Source organism: Anthonomus grandis, chromosome 22 (assembly GCF_022605725.1).
Source record: "Anthonomus grandis grandis chromosome 22, icAntGran1.3, whole genome shotgun sequence".
NCBI classification, from domain to species: domain Eukaryota; kingdom Metazoa; phylum Arthropoda; class Insecta; order Coleoptera; family Curculionidae; genus Anthonomus; species Anthonomus grandis.
This window is the reverse complement of record NC_065567.1, coordinates 4,497,648-4,518,124: the sequence shown is the minus strand read 5'-3', so window position 1 is coordinate 4,518,124 and position 20,477 is coordinate 4,497,648. Positions and strand designations below refer to the sequence as shown.

The 20,477-nt window shown below is 35.5% G+C and overlaps 1 long non-coding RNA gene and 1 pseudogene across 1 annotated transcript; one reads left to right on the top strand and one right to left on the bottom strand.

Moving 5' to 3' along the window:
* LOC126749215 (uncharacterized) overlaps positions 1-20,477 on the top strand; it is a 48,444-nt pseudogene that overhangs the window by 24,912 nt on the left and 3,055 nt on the right.
* LOC126748602 (uncharacterized) lies at positions 7-20,057 on the bottom strand. Its single transcript, XR_007664774.1, has 3 exons — positions 18,926-20,057; positions 18,623-18,857; positions 7-445 (listed from the first exon to the last, which is right to left on the bottom strand). It is a non-coding gene; the product is annotated as an uncharacterized LOC126748602 (long non-coding RNA).

Sequence of the window (20,477 nt, the reverse complement as noted above, 5' to 3'; positions counted from 1 at the left end):
TGAATCTCGAATGAAAAACGTGTAAATGTTTCAGAACCATCAATATACTTTAATAACCTTTCCAAGAAGATTACACTTAAAAAAGAGTATCTATTTGAATAAATCTCGTGCATTAACAATTCTAAAACATTATTAATGATTAGGATTTAGTTCATGACCATGTTTAAGACTTCAATCACGCTACCGCTTCCTTTACACTTTTCGTCGAGATCGACTAAATTAAATGATTTCTAGGTTTTTTCTTTCTCCGAGTCCTTAACAGTCTTGGCGGTACAAGACGCAAACTAGAACAAGTGGTGGGTCTAAACTGTTGCTAAATCTATTCCTTAAGATATTATAAACATGCAAAAATCAGGAAACGGCTCTACTGCGATAAATCACCCAAAACTTGCGTGTTGCCGGAAAAGAGATTGTACGATTGATATGTTTCCTTATTTTCGGTTTCCTGCAAAATTAAAATTATAAATAATAAAAAACTATAGTACCTGTCACATAAATGAATCAATTAAAGTAGTCTTATAAAAAATATACACATAAAGTTTTTAAAATTTCCGCTCCGGGTTTCCGGAAAATTGAATTGAATATTATTGATTAGTACTTAGCTTTCATCTTATTAATTAATGAAAATATCAACCGTTCACCTCCATACAATTACAGCAACTGGTTAATGTGTTGACTGGCGAAGGATATCTGGTGTAATGTGATGGCATTCACACGTAACTTTTTTAGGGAATCATTCATTCGAATTCTTAATGAAAATTTATTACCAGTTTTTGACAGTCATCTCTGCCACTCAATTTATTAATAAAATCTATTACCACAACTCAGTAGAAGCTACATACTAGTAGTTATGTAGAGCGGTGGAAATTAAAAACTATACAATAGTTTTTAATTTCTATAATTTCTAATAATATTTAAAAATTAAAAATATAATTAATATTATACAATATTTAATGGTATGTAATATGAGGCGAATTTCTCGAAAATACAAGCTCTCCTATAATTTAATCCATAACACTAGCATTAAAAACTCTAGATTTCATTGCCTCACTTACTTTGGTAGTATCTCCTCCCGATTTGCTAAATTTTTTAAAAACTATAATTTACAGATATCATTCAAAACTTCCAACACATTATTTAAAAAGCTCGTAAACATTAAAGACAAAAGAGAACCCTTAACCCAATCGGGAGTTTACTCACTTAACTGCGGGAAATGTAATGCTGTTTACATTGGTCAGTCTGAAAGGAAAATAAAAACGAGAGTGCAGGAACACTTAAGAGAATATAATAAACACAAAGATACCGAAATCACCGATACTAAATCGGCTTTTGCAAATCATTTATTGTCCTCAAAACACTTTCCTTCCATCCCGGAAAATGTAAAAATCCTTCATGAGTGCCCCAAGGGAAAGAAGCTTGACCTATTAGAGAAGATGGAAATCACAAGGGCAAAAAGGAGTCCTGTACTGTCTTGTGTGAATGATGTTTTTACCTTCGAACCGCATTTAATTTTCAACAATATTTATCACGACCTGGATAGCACGTAAGTTAAGCGCTTGCCTACGAACCCGATGGTCGCTGGTTCATTTCTCGACCAAGTCATATTTCACTTTTTATTTTATTTTTTGCTTTTTTTCCGTTCTCCCGTTTAACTTAACCTCACTCTGCTTGTTTTGTTTACTTTTATTTAATTAGTTTTGACACCGAAATTAATGTGAACGTCAACATTATTTTTATTTTGTATGTATTTATTTTTGTTTTAACTTGAATATTTGTGGTGTTAATCCTATAGCTTTACCGGTAAGTCAAATCTCGATATTGTAATTTGTTTCTATGCTTTGTTGTTTTTGTACTAGGGTTGCTTTCTATTTTCTTTTAGATCTGACGATGCCTTAGGGCGAAACACGTGTAATCATTTTTTAAAAAATAAACACCTTTTGAGACCATTGACTTTGTGTCCCTCTAATCTCTGAATTTTTAATAAATACAATGTTTTAAAGCAAAATTGACCGATGAAAATTTCAAGATGGCTGCTGGGCACCATCCTGGAAAAAATAATTAAATGGAAGGGGTGATCTTGTGGCACATCATTTTAAAGCTCCTGATGAGTACTTTATAACCTTAGAAAATAAATTTAATATCTTTACCTACTACAAAATGGTGGCACATTTAATAATTACCTGAATTCATTAAGATTAAACTTGATATATCGAATAAATACATTGAGTTCAATTGAGAAGATGGTTGTCTTGAACTTCTTGACATAAGAATAGTCGGTCCGAAATTTCACACCGAACATTTTCAAATTCACCGACATCGATATTTCTACAAATATTCGTTTTGGTCTGTCATAAATTAAATTTTGAGGCAGGTTCAATTTCGTACATCTTTTGCTTCAAATAACCCCATAAATGTGTCAAATCTGGTGAGCGAGCTGGCCAATCCACAGGTCCTCGACGGCCAGCCAATCCAATGACCGGGAAATTATTATCTAAATAGTTCCGAACTCGTTTGGAGTAGTGTGGTGACTGGTGGAGCTCCATCTTGATCGAATACAATATCCATATCTACATCATTAGGATTCGTTTCGACAATTTCGGAGATTTAGATTAGATTAACTCTCACCAATCATCTCACCAATTATTTAAACTTGCTTTTTTTCCGAAACGGATAAATCTCCTGGTGGCTTTTTATTGTTTACACTACCAGTAGTTGTAATTTTAGATACGAGTTCCCGTAAATATTTTCTACAAATAGGATGATCCGGAAAACGATCGTTGAAAATCCTTTCGGTTTCGTGAAAGTTACGCGTCGCACTGTAAATAAAAATCGCTTCGATTTTTTCTTCCAATGGACGAGAATTGACCATTTTAAACTACTATCACTAAATGAGAATATTTTAACTGCACAATGATATTTGTTTTCGAACTGATATTTTTGTCACTGTCAACAAAAAAAAACCAAAACAAACTTTTATCGAAATTATCGCTGTCGCTATGGATACGGCAGGGAATAACAATTATTTGTAGAGATATGCATGTCAGTGTTTTGGTATTTAGGTAATTATTAAATGTACCACCATTTTGTAGTAGATAAAGATATTGAATTTATATGCTAGGGTTATAAAGTAATCGTTAGGAGCTTCAAAGTGATGTGCCACAAGACTACCCTTTCCATTAATTTTTTTCTCCAAGATGACGCTCAGCAGCCATCTTGAAATTTTCATCTGTTAATTTTGCTAGTATTCATTCATTAATTGCTTTACCTCAAGTTTCAATATTTTGAGTTGATCCGTTCAAAAAATTAAGAGGTAAATTAAAGAAAAGCTCTGTATAAATAGTTGATACAAGTAAAGTGGCATATTTGCATTAAAAATGATATGCAGGGTGGAGACTTTAACAAATTTGAAACAAGTTTACTAGCGCAGTTAAAAAAATACTTCAGCGAGACGCAAAAACAAGTCTACCAAGATTTTTTTGCCGCCTTTAAAAATCTTTAAAAAAAAATGTTTTTTCAACCCCTTCGAAAGGGTAAAACCTAAGCCTACAAATTTTTTTTAATAGGATGATGCGACTTGTGGCCCTTTGTTAGAAAGCTCTTTTAAAAAGGAAATTGATGGTATACTTTTCTTTTACAAACAAATTAACTCTAACTCTAACTCTAATTTTATATTGAAAAAACTGTTTAGAGGTATGAAAATTAAGAGCAAAATATTTCGAGGTTAAATGCATATTTTGTTTATCTTGAGAAGGATTAGTCAGTATAAAATGACCTCACTGCCCCAATATTGTTTACATGCGAATGTATATGATCACCTTTAAGTGAATATAATAATTCGAATTTTTATTTCATAAAAAACGCAAAGGTAAAAAGGTTTAAGTTTAATTAGGCTTAATAAGTCAAATAGGGAGTTATTATTTGAAAAATTCTTCTTTGGTAATGTACCCAGTATTTATTCGTGAGTGAAAATGCCGTACTTTAGTAAAAACTAATGTATGGGCTAGAATTATTCGAGATTGCATTATTAGCCCCACATCTTTTATATTAATTTAAATGGTGACAGGTATCTTGAAATTTTACATAATACATCCACATACATGGTACTAAAATTAACAGGGCTAGTTCCTACTAAAAACGGAAATTTTATGATATGCTACAAGACCCAGAAATATTGAAGAACTAAAACAGAGAATCAGAAACGAAATTCCATTAATTACGCCTAATGTTTTAAGAGGTTTAAGTTTTTTAAAACTGAAAGAGTAACAATACCAGAAATGTTTTAAATTAATTTTAGAAAATGAAAAAAAAAAGATTTTTCTGATAAATTAATTACAAACAAAATTTTCCATCAACCTTCCTTTCAAACTACCATTCGCACAAGGTGGCACAAGCGGTATCATTCTACTTAAAAAAAATTTAGGGTAAGTTTGGACTGACTCCTTTGATTGACCTGAGTCAATACCCGTGGAATGCGCATATAACATCGGGATATTTTGTTTTTAATTTTCATACCTTTAACCAATATTTTTTAATATAAAGTCAAGATCAATTTATATTAAAAAGAAAAGTACACTATCAATTTTCTATTTAAAAGAGCTTTCTAAAGACATCTAAAAAAAAGACACCAAGCTTACCAAGACATAGTTTTGCTAATTACAAACAATTAAAAACATAAATATTAGATTTGCTAAAATAAATGAAATAATTCATATTGAATTGTCGAAACAGTGGGCTGCCAAGGCAGTTGTGCATATAGGTCTCCTGATGTACCCGTGATGCCCCACCGGGGGTTACCAGAGCCCAACGGCCTTAGAGAAACCGATAAGGCTCTCTGGTCTAAAGGACTTAGCATTTGGCGATACCAACTATGGGTTCCGGCCCCATCGGCACATTCGCGGATCCCAGTCTGGCAAGAGAGTCCGCTTCCTCATTACCTGCATGGCCTGCATGGCCAGGTATCCATACGAGCTGGACCCTGCAGCCAATCTGCACCAGTTTTTTCAGGATTTTTATGCACTCTAGTACAAGCTTGGAGCTTACCTTTGCGGCCGTGATAGCCTTAATGGCAGCTCTGCTGTCCGAACATATTGATACGACTGTATTGCGGTGTCTGCAGCTGAGGATTTTCTGTCCGCATTTTAATACAGCGAATACTTCGGTCTGGAAGACAGTGGTGTGCTCCCTCAGCGATATCCCACCACAAAGCCCTGATCCAGCTCTGTTAATCATTCTGGAGCCATCTGTGTACCAGGTGGTCCCCCTATTTAGCAATGCAGGTCTGTTGGAATGCTGCCACTCCTCTCTGCCTGCAATGTGCGTCACGAATCCCTCGCAGTCCACAGTCACTGGAGCCATGCAGTCACTGCCCATCAGAAGGAGAGGACATTCCTGTATGGCCCGTCACCAAATTTTTGCGTGACCGGTCTCGCCAGCACGTAGTTTGCCAAAGACGTATAGGCTGTACGCAGTCCTCATTGCCTCGAATTGCACAACGAGGTCCAGAGGCGGAAGGCTCAGCAGAGTCTCAAGCGCTCTAGTTGGCGCCGTCCGCATGGAACTCGTTATGCTGAGACATGCAAGACGTTGGACTCTGTCCAGTTGAGCACGAATTTTCGCTTTCTCCGTACATGGCCACCAAACGATAGCCCCGTATGTGAAAAGAGGTCTCACAATGCGCGAGTAGATCCAGTGAAGGATCTTAGGAGACAGACTTCAGGTCTTGCCGAAAGTCCGCCTGCAGGCCCATAGCGCGCAGGTGGCCTTCTTCATTCTGGTGTCTGCATGATCGTACCAGGAGAGTTTGGGATCTAACTTGATTCCCAGAAATCGAACTGTTCTGGAGTAATGCATCTGCACGCCACCTAGAGATATAACAGGGGGTTTGCCAAAGTTACCTCTCCTCGTGAATAGTAGGAGCTCTGCTTTTTTGGGGTTAATCCTGAGACCCCCCGAGAGGCACCATATGTCCACCATACGCAGGGCTCTTATCATAGGGCCTCGCATTGAGACGGCGTCTTTCCCTGGGCAAAGGATTACCAGATCATCAGCGTAGGCCTGTGTGTATAGGCCAGCATTGTTTAAAAGATTTATCTGGCTGTCGACCACAAGGCACCACAAGGTAGGGGACAATACTCCTCCCTGCGGGCAGCTCCTAGCCGCCAACGTTTCGACAGTCTCGTTGTTGAGCTGGGCAGATACATGACGTTTCGAGAGCATGGCCTCTATCCAGCTAACCAAACAGGGTTCTGAGCGGCGGCTCTCGAATGCTTGGCAGATTATTGCGAAAGGGGTGTTGTCGAACGCCCCTTCAATGTCTAGAAACGCACCCAGACAGGCCTTGCCACTACACATAGCACCCTCCATCAGCCTCACAAGGTGTGTAGTGGATCAGGTCCGTGGATTTGCCCGCCTAATAAGCGTATTGGTGCACATGCAGTGGTTTGTTGACCAGGATGCTTTCCTTAAGGTACCGATCAATCAGCCTCTCCATCGCCTTCAGCATAAAGCTGGTAAGACTGATAGGTCAGTACGATTTGGGATCTGTAAAATCGCTTTTTCCGGGTTTCGGAATGAAGACGACTTTCACTTGACGCCATAACTTTGGGACGTAGCCCTGAGCAAGGGACGTCCTGAATAGTCTGACTATGTGTGGGGTTAGTACTACTAACCCGTTTTGCAAAAGGCATGGATATAATCCATCCATGCCCAGAGATTTGAAGGGAGGGAATGTCTTGATTGCCCATTTCACCCTCTCGTAGGTAATTATTCTTCTAGCCGTCTCGAACTCCAAGCGAATCGGAGCCCGAGAACAGCTAGGAGGATCGCGAGATGAGTTGGAGTCTGGGAAGTGAGTGCACTGCATGACCCCCAATGACTCCCGCTCATTGGTAGTAAAACTGCCATCTGGAAGTGACAGCGACCCCACTTTAGTTCCAGGTTTCTTGGACAGTACTTTGCACTGTCGTGCTGCGGAGGTATAATAATAGGAGGTATAATTCATATTAAAACTAGTTAATCGTATACATATAGATTGTGTAAATATAGCCACACCTCCGGCGCAGAACGGTCACGTGACCACTCCATCTGTTCGGTAACCCAAATATAACCAAACCAGCTAAAAATAAATTGGCGGTACGGACCCCTAGTTATTATAATATTAGTAAAAAGTAAAAATGAAGGACCCCCCTGAACCAGGAGCGGTTTTTGTACCCTACAAAGGTATAAAAACAAGCAACGATAGTGTTACGGACATAAGTGCTAGTGAGACAATAAACAGTGAAAAGAAAAGAGAAATAAAGAAGAGAATTAAAAGTCGGGGTAAGTCATAGGGTAAAAATCACTCACACCTCCTATCTTAAATCCCCAACAGAACCCAGAATTATCCAGAATTATTCATCACACAAGATATAATAATAATAATAATAATAATAGTAATAATAATAATCGTCTTTTTATTCAAAAAAACAACAGATTGACAAATATTACAAATGAAAAAAAAGGCGAAGTCTAGCCTAAGGCTACTCAAACTTAACCCTAATAAATAATAAATAATTTCTGTAAACATAAATAATACAAAGATGAAATATTATAAAGAAATTATTGTTCCCACCAAAAAAATACTTATACCCTTCTTTATACCCAACACGGGGTATAAAATAATTCTCTTGAAAAAGAAAACACTACTTTAAAAGAAAAACTATCAATTCTCGAAAACAAATTCTATAAACTAAACTCTAAAAATGAAAAACAACAGCAATCAATTAACAATCTAATGACTAAATTAGACGAACTAAGAAAAACAACAATGAAATAAACAATGAAAATAACTATTTTAAATAAGAAATTAAAAGATATAACGAAAATATTAAAAAATGCGAAAAAAACAAAAAAAAAGAGTACTATCGCCTCCGGCAGACACTGATCTGTTGGCCTACAACAAGGAGAACAGAATGACGGTGCAGAGATCTACAGGGAGCTTATCCCAGTTATCATATACCGAATACGGCGACACATGAAACAATCAAATGGACATTGAAAACATCACAATTGATAGGTACAACAGAAAAAACTATATTTACACAAAATAGCGAAGAAAACTTCACAGAGTTAAATACTCAAAATAATGACACCCAAAACTCAATAAATCTTATACATATTGAGTTAAAAAGGTTCCTGCAGAGGAACACCGGTCAAGCAGTGAAACTCGACCACTGTCAACTAAGTAGATTCTATTAAGGGGGTGGGGGGGAGGAAGAGATTAAATTAAATGTAAACTAAAGGATTATATTTTAAAGAAAATATCTTATATTTATGTATGAGAATGATGAGTTTAGAAGACTCAAAAAAATAAAAAAAAACAAGTTACTTTGAGAAGTTTGTTCGTTGTCCCAAGCAGAATCTCAATATCCAAATCAATATCCAACACAGAATCCAAAACAATTGCCACTAACAAAAACTATTTTTTTCTCGATACATGTTTCATTAACAATGTTAGAATTTTCTAAAGAAAATTAATGCTAAACTGAAACTGCTTACAAGTGGCCTTATACATTAAAGATGTAACTAATAGAATGGAAAATTGAATGACGCATGGCTGAACAAAGTCTAAACACTAAAACACTAACTAAACTGTACAATTTGACTTTTATTCCTGTTCAGAATCCCTATGCTCTATGTACTTGTAAAATACTTCCACAAGTGCAACAAGAAGATCAGTTTATGTTAGATTTAAAGAATATATAATGCATGTGAAATACAGGGAGGTGAAAAAAAAAGTTAAGTTGAACATGTCTTAAATATTGGTCACTTTCTAGCGACAGACAACTTAAAATTACTTAGAATTACTTGAGGTAGTTAATAATAAAAGAAAATTAGACGCATACGAAAATTTGGCAATATTAACATCAAAGCCTCCAATCAGAGGACTACCTCAGTATCCGTTTCAGGTTAATTTAGTATGTTGTTTTACATGAGTTTCAATTCTCCTTTTGATGAGAACATTTTTGTCTGGTAATTCCAGATCTGTGAGTGACAGAAATTTTGACAAGATGTTTTCACAAGGAATTTGAGGTCTCGAAAGAAAAAAAAAAAGAAAGCTGAAAGCTTTTAGCCACCTGATTTGATATTTTATCATAAAATGTGATACTTCGGTATTCAACTTCTTTAGTGGCGAATACCGAAGTATGTACCGAAAGGCTTTCTGTGTCAAGTACTTTTTGAAAGTGGTTTGAAGAGAAAGGAATGTTATTATGAAAGAAAAAGTAAGTGAAATAATGAACTAAACGCAGCAAATTTTTGGTTAAAAGGATGGTTGAAAGAAGGGTAAATTACCCCGTCTGTAGGTTTTCTATAAATCATAAATTTAACTGCACTAGTACGTGTAAATTCGAATTTAAAAAGAGAAATTCACGAATATGGGATAGACAATCTTCAGAAGGAAAGCTAGAGAAAAGGTTAGTTTAAATAAGTTTTTCTATAGAGAATGGATTAGAAAACTTCAATGGAAAATCAAAATGGATGTTAGCCAAGATAGTTTTGAAGCCAGTCTCTATATGATGCTACAGGACTACTGACGAGGCAATTCTCCTTATGAATTTTGAGAAGACAGTACAGCGATTAAGTTGCTGGGTTCATGGGCATGAGTTTATACGGCTATACAAAAAACTTTTCCAATCTTAAATCACAATAGTTTAAAATTGGTGGGTCCTAACACTCTCTCACAGTATACTAAAAGTATATCGGAATGATAAGCGTTAAACCTAAGTCCCAAATTTCAAACTTCTCTATCGTTTTTTGAAACTTCGATATCGTCTAAGTCGATAAATCGAGCATAGAATATATGTAAAGCTGATTGATAGGAATTATAGATGTCTCTGATGTTTTTGTTTCATTTTTAAGTGGTTTAGGTTTTTGTTTGTAAATAGATGTTTCCGCCCTTACGTTTAATATATTCGTTTAAATATTAAGTAACGCATTCGAATCCGATATACTTGTTTGTTGCTAAAAAATAAATATATTTAAGTTTTTGAATAATGATGTTAAGGGTTCTTATCTCCCACCGTATGCAGGTTCTTCCGGTCTGATGTAGAGCCATTTAAGAGCTTTTCGATTTAGAATTGCTTTTAAGGAAAATGTAGTTTGGTACCAAATAGTTATTTAAAGTTCGAACTAAGTAAAGTTTCCTGTAGATGAGGATTTAGTAAACCAGGCAAGCTAATTTCATTTTATTGAAGAAGTTCATTTAGATTGTAAAGTCTAAGGAAGGTACTTTCTTAGAAAGAAAGGAAGGAAGGGAGAAATTTCAGTCGAAAATTAAATGCTTCTTTTGGGACTTCAAACTCGTTATCAATGTATCTTATAAATGCCGAAGACAAGATTCCTGTCAACTACAAATCTGGAGTTTATAGACTAAAATGTTCTCCTCCTGACTGTTATGCTGCATCATTCAAAGTGGAAGAAGAATGGAAATTCATGTAAAAGAGCATACTAAATTAATAGAAAACAAATTAAATAGGTTTATTACTAATGCTTCTTCCCTTTTGTTAATCACATTATAGAAGCTGCACATAAGTTTGGTTGGATGTCTTAGAAATTTTGGAAATTAATAAAGCAAGTCACCTGATAATATTTGTATCAACGAACAAGCTAACTTCGATAGTAACTTGTTTTTCTATTTTTTATTACTCTGAACCCCTATTGTTATACTTCAATTTAAAACTTCTTCTTTTAAATATAACCCTTTAATTTATATTATATTTAATCCTCCTCCCTTAATAGTATCTAATTAGCCGACAGTGGTTCGAGTTTAGCTGCTTGATCGCTGTTTCTAAGTAGAAACCTTTTTGTCTCAATATGTATAAAATTATAAAATTATAAAGTTATAAGATGTGCAAATTTAATATTTATGTTTTTGATTGTTTGGTAATAAGCTAAACTAAGTGTTGGTTTAATTGTGAATTTAACCTTTGTTCCAACTTTTTAATTTTGTATATTATTTTTAATAAAATTATATTTTAGAGTTTGATGACGATATGTTGTTGTGTCATAGAAATGCACCACTCCTAAAACAATAGCATTTTATTTTGTGGAGAAAAGACTTCCTTCTAAGAAAGTATCTTCCTTATAGAATTATTTTTTAAATATTAGATTTATATCGTTGATTAAAAAAGGTTCTGGAATAATATGACAAAAACTCCACTATTTTGCAATTTTTGAATGGTTATAGACCTTTTTGTTACTTAAAGGAGAAAAGATAAATAATGCCACCATAATCAAATAGCGATAAAAGTAATGTGTTAAATAAATAATGTTTCGTTTTCGGACGCAAATGATGATTTAAATGGTATACCTTTTTTAATCTATAGTGTGCCATACCAAGTTTTTTTTAGTTTAGCCTGTGCTTCAAACGTAAGCCTAGTTTCCAATTTCTTTACGAGTCAAATTATGATAATAATATATAAATTATTATTATTCAAATATGAAATGAAATATTTATTATTCTTAGCCCTAAAGCTACTTAGAGAAATTAACAAATAGTTTTATACATATCGGTACTTTTCACAAATAAACAGCAATTCTAGTTCAACTCTTATTCTCATATTATTGTTATTGCAAAGGATAAGTTTATTATATTAGCTAACTTTTTTAATTTTTGACTATTCTAACTTTGATTTAAATAAATACATCTGACTTGCCTTGCCCCTTGATGACACTGCATTTTTAACATTTATTGGTAATGCATTAAAAAGTCTTAAGCCATCACCGAAAAGATATTTTTGCATATGGGATATCCTGGCAAATTCTAAATTATACATGTCTTACATTACAGAAGTGGGAACTAAAAACTCTTGCAAATATTCAGGTAATAATTTATGCTTAATTTTAAAAATAAAGAGGACAGTTGACATCTCTATGCTTGGCTCCACTGAAAGCCAGCCCAGTGTCTTCAGCATCAAGTCAATAGGCGTATAACGTGTACTTATTAATATAGTTCTTATAGCCTTATTTTAAAGTACGTGAAGTCTTTGAATATCAACTTTTTTACATGATATCAATAATGATATGCAATTATTAAAATGTGGATATATTATACTATTATATACAAGAAGACGATTCTGGTGACTAAGATTTTGAGATATTCTTCTGAAAAAACCCATCTTCTTTCCAATTTTCTATATATTATAACGAAATTCGGGAACACACTTTTATTGTCAATGTCAAAAACACTAACCTAACTCGCCTTGACTGTCGTTTAATTGTTTCCAAGATAAAAACTGACTAAATAATTAAAACTGAATGAATTGTCACGAAGCGCGTCCTTTTTAAAACCTGATGAAATAGTTTCGAAATATTTAGAATTATCTTCATTGTTTTTGCCCAAAGAGACCAATAATTTTAGGAGAATACTGACAGTCAAAGCAAGCAAGTATACAAATTCTAGAAAATTAGAACTACAGGGATTTTCAATAATATGACCTAAATAACCTAAATTGGGGCCAAAATGGGGCTCTCGAACAAGATGAACTACTTAAAAACTAAACACTATAGATAAAAATAATAAACCAAACGTAAGTAGAACCCTAAAGAAACCCTACGAATCAACTTTAACTACAGAATACTAATAAAATTGTACAAAAACTAGCAGAATAATTAACGTATTTACATTTTCATAATACTGCTCCCCTCTCAAGTTTGATCGTCCCGATCAAACATGGGACCACCTGAGTCATGATAGGGCGCTAGCCAGACGATGTTTACAATTTTGATCTTCGCTGTCGGATGTCGCTGGATACGGTACACCACGTCATTGATTCTGGTGACCACATTGAATGGACCTTCTCAATCCTTCTGGAGCTTTGGTGACTTGCCCTTCGTCCTCCGTGGATTGTATAACCAGACTTTATCCCCAGGATTAAAACCGGTAGAACTTGCCTTTATGTCATAACGTGATTTCATTCTGTTACTTTCTAGATGAAGTTTATCCCGTGCTTGTTCGTGAACAATTTGTAAACGCTCTTGTAAATGGTCGACGTACTCCTCAAGGGTTTCAGACTTATGGGGTCTTCCAGTAATAATGTCCAAAGGTAAACGAAGTTCATCACCGTAGACAACTTTTGCCGGGCTTTTTCCAGTTGACTTGTGGATAGAAGAACGATATGCCAATAGGAATGGTTGTATACAGGTATCCCAGGTAATTTGCTTAGAGTTTACCACCATCCTCAAATAGGTTTCAAATGTACGGTTAAATCTTTCAACCATTCCATCAGACTGAGGGTGTAGTGGGGTTGTACGGGTCTTATTGATTCCCAGCAACTGGCATACTTGTTAAAATATTTGTGACTCAAAGTTTTTTCCTTGGTCTGAATGTATCTCTCTGGGTACACCAAATCGACAAATCCAGTTCTGAAACAGCACTTCAGCTACTGTCGTTGCTTCTTGGTTTGGAATCGGAGAAACCTCGGGCCACTTACTAAAGTAATCCATAGCAAAAAGAGCATATCGGTTTCCGGAGCTACTAGTAGGAAAGGGTCCTGCTACGTCTATAGCAATTCGTTCAAAGGGTGCACCAACAAGATAATGCATCATCTTTCCTCTTGTCCGGGTTCTTGGGCCCTTGCTTAACGAACACTGCTCACACTGTCGGCACCAGCGTTCAACATCTTGATGACTGTTCAGCCAGTAAAACCGTTCTCTTACTTTTGCCAAGGTCTTACTAACTCCAAAATGTCCTCCGCCGACATTGCCATGAACAGCTTCAAGAACTTCCGGAATCCGTTTTCGAGAAAGGACTGTCAGATATGTCTTTTCTTTTCCATCTACGCTCTCACAGACTCTTTTTAACCAATGAATTCCATTGAGATCAATAAGCTTTTAGTTCTGGAGATTTGTCAGAAATGTCTTTCCATTCTGGTTTTAAAATTTCTCGAAATTTCAGTTCGTAAATAAGACCAAATACTGGGTCATCACACTGATCTTGGATTAAACTAGCTACATCCCACTCTTTAGAACTGTGAAGGTCAATACGATTACAAGTAAATATCTCTGGATGCTGTTTTGATTCCTTTTTAAAACAATGTTGACATGTTTCAATACAGGGTCTTCTCGATAAAGCATCGGCATTTTGGTGATATGCGCCTTTCCTATTTTCTATTGTAAAGTCATACTCTTGTAATCGTTGAAGCCACCTTGCTATTTGTCCTTCGGGGTTTTTAAACTGAAACAGCAATTTCAACGAAGCATGGTCGGTTCTAAGGATAAATCGTTGACCATACAAATATTTATGGAAATGTTCAATAGCTTTTACTGCTGCTAATAGCTCTCGTCTGATGACACAATAGTTTCTTTCTGGTTTTGATAACGTTTTACTGAAATAAGCTATCACTTGCTCGCCATCTTCATATTTTTGTGATAGAACGGCCCCAATTCCAACATTACTTGCATCGGTATCCAAAATAAAAGTTTGTCCAGGAATCGGATATGTTAAAATTGGATATGTGCATAGTGCTCTTTTTAACCGTTGAAATGCTTCTTCACAGTCTGTTGACCTAAATACCATTTTTTCCTCCATGAGCTTATGTAGAGGCTTTGCAAGATTAGCGAAATTTCTTACAAATCTTCTGTAATAGGTACAAAAGCCCAGAAAGCTTCTTAACTGGTGTTTGTCAGTAGGTCGTGGCCATTTTTCGATTGCCTCTACTTTATCTGGATCAGTGTTGACACCTTTTTCTGATATTACATGGCCAAGGTATCGAACTTCTTTTTGAAATAAGCAATATTTTTTATCTATCACTCCTTTTGTTCTCATTTCTTGAAGTATTAAGGAAACTTCTCCTTGTTTAGCTATCGGAATTCTTCGAGGTGCTTATTTAATCGGAGCATTGTCTCCAGTGCTAATTCGATGCTGCACCAAATCAGTTCTTCCCAGGTCATTATCGTGCAAGGAAAACACATCTTGATTTTCTTCAAGAAGACGTCGCAATTTACTACACTGGTCCATGGTTAAATTGGCAGAAGATTCTTTAAATAGGTTTTGTAAACATACAGGAAAAGGTCTGTTTAAATAACGACTTCTATCAGCATTTTTCATGACTGCCACTACTTCAGAGCATACGCCAATGTTCTCTCCTTGTTTTAGGTGTTGATCATATCCTTTTAAATTTACCATTCGAACCAAAACAGTAGATTTCTTCTGCGTAGATAATGTCTTGGCTGAAAAAATTCCTTGACCATATAGTTTGCAGTTTTCCATGGGCTCAATCAAAACAGTTTCTCCCTCTTTTCCTCCAGTTGTAGCATTGACTACCACCTCTGAATTTCCTGGTTTAGTAACATCCTTGAATAAATTAACGACTTTGGTATTTACCTTATCTTCATATAGGTGGTGCATAAAAATCTTTTCATTTTTCGTCATCAATATCCGGTTATATACATCAATTTTAAACTGCTGAGCATTCATAACATCTAATCCTAATATGACGTTATCCATGATTTCTGCCACTAGTACTGGCTGTTGGAATGTTGTTAAGCCAATTGTGACTGTAGCTTCATGCAATCCATGAATCGGGATCCTTTTTCCATTTGCAGACTCCAGAATTAAATTGGGTGGTGCTGAAAGCCTACAATGTGCAACGATGTTCGGCTTCACGATAGTATGACTTGATCCTGTATCCACTACCATCCACATTCACGGCCGCATATTTTTCCCGGTACTACCAAGCTCTCTCCAGGATGTGGCAGCCGGTTTAGTCTTATACGTGGGGCTTGGTAGCACCAAGCCAGCTTGAAGTTGAAGTTTTCCTGGTTCCTTGGATCTCTTAAAGGCTTGGGGTATTGACGTTTAAGGTGCCCCTCCTTATTGCAATTCCAGCATTGCAATGTTCTTTTAGGTTTCCTCGCTAATAATGATTCAATCTTCTTTAGGCGGTCTTCGAGATCACTTTCCGAAATTCTGATTTGTCTTATTCATGTCTGCCTTCTAGTTGCTTGAAAACCTGCCTCTAACTCTAGTCCATGGACCAAAGCTTCTGATATGCTTTTATGATGAGCCATCCTTAGAGCGTGGTTAGTATCTGGATCTCGAACTCCGTCAATAAAACAATTTATAGAAATTTGTTCTCGAAACTCTGTTGGGGCTGAAGGGTAAGCCAGATTTACTAATCGAGCAACATCAGCCTCAAACTGTTGGAGTCCTTCCTCGGGTTGTTGTCTTCTAGATTTCAACTGAGCCTGGTACACTTATTGTAGATGGGCTTCACCGTATTTCATCTCTAGGGTACGCACCAGTACGTCAAAATTGAGCTGACCCTCAGATGGCACCATTCTTAATATTTCTCTAGCGTCTCCTCTAAGGCTTAGCTTAAGATTGATTGCCTTTTCTTCGTTATCCCAGCGATTTCCCCTAGCAGCGGCCTCAAATTGATTCAAATAGGTACTCCATGCTTCTTTGCCGTCGAATTTTGGTGGCTTTACTTTCATCATTGTTTGCATTCCAGGATCGGGATGAAGAAGAGTCCGTTTTACTTTCATCTCTAGTTCTTGGATCTTTTTTTGTACTTGCCCCAATTCTTCTTCTACCGTTGCTTCAAAGTTAGTCATTAATTGTTTCTGATTCTTCTCCAGATCTTCTTTAAGTTGTAAAACTCGTTCCTCTTGTTTTCTGTCTCGTTCCTCCTGCTCCTTTTTAAGATTATCTTTTAAATTAAGTAAGTCATCTTTCATGGTTCGAATCAGGTCTTCATTTTCTTTCTTTAGGTCATCTTTCATGGTTCTTATCAGGTCTTCATTTTCCTTCTTCAGGTCAGATTTAATTGTCTTTAGTAAATGTTCCTGCTTCTTGTCTCGCCCTTCTTGTTCTTCCCTCTGTTTGCGGTCTCGTTCTTCTTGTTTGCGGTCTCGTTCTTCTTATTCTTCCTTCTGTTTACGGTCTCGTTTTTCTTGTTTTTCCGTCTGTTTACAGTCTCGTTCTTCTTGTTCTACTTTTTGTTCGTCAAACTTCCTTAATAGCAGCTCCATCAATTTCTCGATCTCCATCTAGGCCTGACTTCTTGTTAAAGGCATCCACTAAAATGAGCTTCCAAATATCCTTTACTTCTGACATCAATTGTAACGAAATTCGGGAACACACTTTTATTGTCAACGTCAAAAACACTAACCTAACTCGCCTTGACTGTCGTGTCTTTAAGCGCGTCTTTTTTAAAACCCGATGGAACAGTTTCCAAATATTTAGAATTATCTTCATTGTTTTTGCCCAATGAGACCAATAATTTTAGCAGAATACTGACAGTCAAAGCAAGCAAGTATACAAATTCTAGAAAATTAGAACTACAGGGATTTTCAATAATATAACCTAAATAACCTAAATTGGGGCCAAAATGGGGCTCTCGAACAAGATGAATTACTTAAAAACTAAACACTATAGATAAAAATAATAAACCAAACGTAAGTAGAACCTAAAGAAACCCTACGAATCAACTTTAACTACAGAATACTAATAAAATTGTACAAAACCTAGCAGAATAATTAACGTATTTACATTTTCATAATAATATTTATTACAATTACTAATATAGTCTAGATGTAAGGAAAAGTTGAGTTGAGAATCTAAAATTACATCTAGATATTTTATACTGGATGTTTTTTCAATTATATGTTTATCTATTCTAATATTATAACCATGTTCCATGAAACTATTACAATTCCGCCTGGTGTCGACAATCATATATTTCATTTTATTTATATTTAACTTACGTCTATTTACACATAACCGGTTATCATTCTGATGATATGAATAATAGAATTAGTCATGATAAGGAGTTCGTACTTGATGTTCTGTCTAATAAGTTGGAAATAGATCAAATTGAGCCCTTTAAGGTCTCTAGAATTGGACGTCGTGGAGCCAATAATAGGTCTATAAAAGTGTGCTTTAATAATACCGAGATTGAACAAAAATGTTTGAGAGAGAAAAAGGAATTAGGTGGTAGCAAGTATAGTAATTAAAATGGATTTCACTAAATTACAGCGTGATGAAATCCGAGAAGTTTATGGAGAATTGGCAAAAAGAAAGGAAAAAGGTGAAGATTTGATAGTTAAGTTCAAATACATCAATCTCTAAGAGAATTGTACGAGGTCCAAAAGACGAGTAAGTGATTCCTTCGTAATGTATTATTTTAACGCTGGGGGTATAAGGTCTAAGCTGAAGCATTTGAAGCAAACAATATCCGCATGCAGTTATGATCTAATTTCGTTGGCTGAAATATGGTTGTTTCGGCATATGAGAGTTTACGGCATATGAAGTATTTAGATGTGATAGAAGTGCCCTAACAAGTGCTAAGAAAGATGGTGGGGGTGTTTTATTCGCTGTGAGAAAGGAGTTAAAACCGCGATTAATTAAACACTCTTGTTCATCGTTAGAGCAAGTTTTTGTTTCTGTATAACTTAATCTTAAGAATATTGTTTTTGGTGTAGTTTACCTGCCGCCAAAATCTGATATGGGTCAATACAGTGCTTTCTGTGATACAGTACTGCAGATCTTTGAGGCCCATCCGAACTGCTTATTTACTATTGCAGGAGACTTTAACTTACCTGGCTACACTTCGTTTAATGAAAATCAAAATCTTAAAGTTACCTTTTCGGATGGGTGTTCGAATGTCCTACCAGCTTCACTGCTTGGACAGGTATTTAATTACATAGATGGTAAAGAAATGTTTCAGCTACCAAATCCGAAAGGCACATCTCTTGATCTTTATTTTTCTAATATTAATGGGTCTTCTGGATTAGCGGATGAGTTTTTATTGCCGGTGACTGTCTCTTGATATACTCCGTATGAATGTGTCTTTTCAGTACCATATAAATCAAGTTCTCTAAAATATACAGTTAAGTTTTTTGACTTAAAAAATGCTGATTTTGTATCGTTAAATAATTTTCTTACATCTATCGACTGGTCCTTTATAAACAACGCTTCGGATATAAATGTTTCTCTAAATAAGTTTTATGACCTTTTGTATGAAGGAATCAGCTATTTTGTGCCTAAGTCCTATAATACTAGTAGCTTTCCTGTATGGTTTTCAAGAGAGTTAAGAAGCTTAGTTTTACGTAAGAGGATTGCTCATAAGAAGTTTAAGGGATCCCAATTGCCAAGTGATTACTTGGTTTTTTGTGGGCTTTGGCAATCATGCAGTGTGTTGAGCGGTCAGTGTTACTGCGATTATATTTTTTGTACCGAGAATAATATATTGTTAAATCCTAGGTTATTCTGGAAACATGTAAGCAATATTAAAAAGTCAAATATTATTCCTAAACATATGTTTTTTAATGGTGAAACTAGTGATAAGGGTGGTAATACTGTTAATTTATTTGCCAAATATTTGTCAAACGTAAATTCTGATAAAGCATTTCAAATACACGAATATTATATGACAGACCTTGTGGATCAATTCGATATCAAGTTTGTAGAGTTATCTTTAGTAGAGGTTTTTGACGAAATTCTTGGCTTACAGAGCAAGACTTCTGCGGGACCGGATGACATACCCAGCTTGCTACTTCGTGAATGAGTATGTACTCAGTCGAAGCCCATTTGCACTTTATTCAATCTGTCTTTAAAGTCGGGAGGATTTCCTCCTTCTTGGAAGAATTCATATATTACGTCTGGTAATACTAGTGATGTCAGTAATTATCGGGGAGTTGTATATAGTCAACTTTGCCTAAACTTTTGGATGCACTTGTAACCAAGCAATTTTCATGGCAATGTAAAAGCCTTATTATTAACAATCAACATGGTTTTCAAAAAGGTCGTTCCACTGTTACTAACTTAATATGTTATGAAGATTATCTGTTTAATGCTTTTAGTAAGGGTTCACAAGTTGATGCTGTTTATACGGATTTTGAAGGCGTTCGACAGAGTTAATCATGCGCTTCTACTGGCAAAGCTCCAAGCTTTGGGTTTTGGATCAAATGTTATTTGTTGGCTAAGGGACTATCTACTGGATAGATCGCAATGTATACGGCTTAATAACTTCTTATCTAGCAGCTTTTCTGTGCCATCTGGCGTTTCTCAGGGGTCATATGTAGGTCTGTTGCTTTTTACAATATTTGTCAATGATAAAATTATTTGTAAAAAATTGTGAATTTTTATTATTCGCTGATGATTTAAAATTGTTTTTGTCTATTGATTCTAATGTTCAATGGCAATTGTTACACGATGACTTGCATAATCTCTATGAATGGTGCAACCTTAATGGTTTAGAATTAAATGTTCCGAAGTGTTATTCATTAACTTTTGAAAGAATTTGCAATCTCACATTGTTTGATTATAGTATAGGTTCCACTATTTTAAAAAGGGTAGCGGAAGTTAGGGATCTCGGAGTAGTTTTTGATTCTAAGTTGACTTTTGTGTCTCATGCTGAAAGTTAGTTCAGAAAGCGTATAGAAATCTAGGATTTAATACTAGATGTAGTCAAGACTTCTCATGCTCTGTCTATATA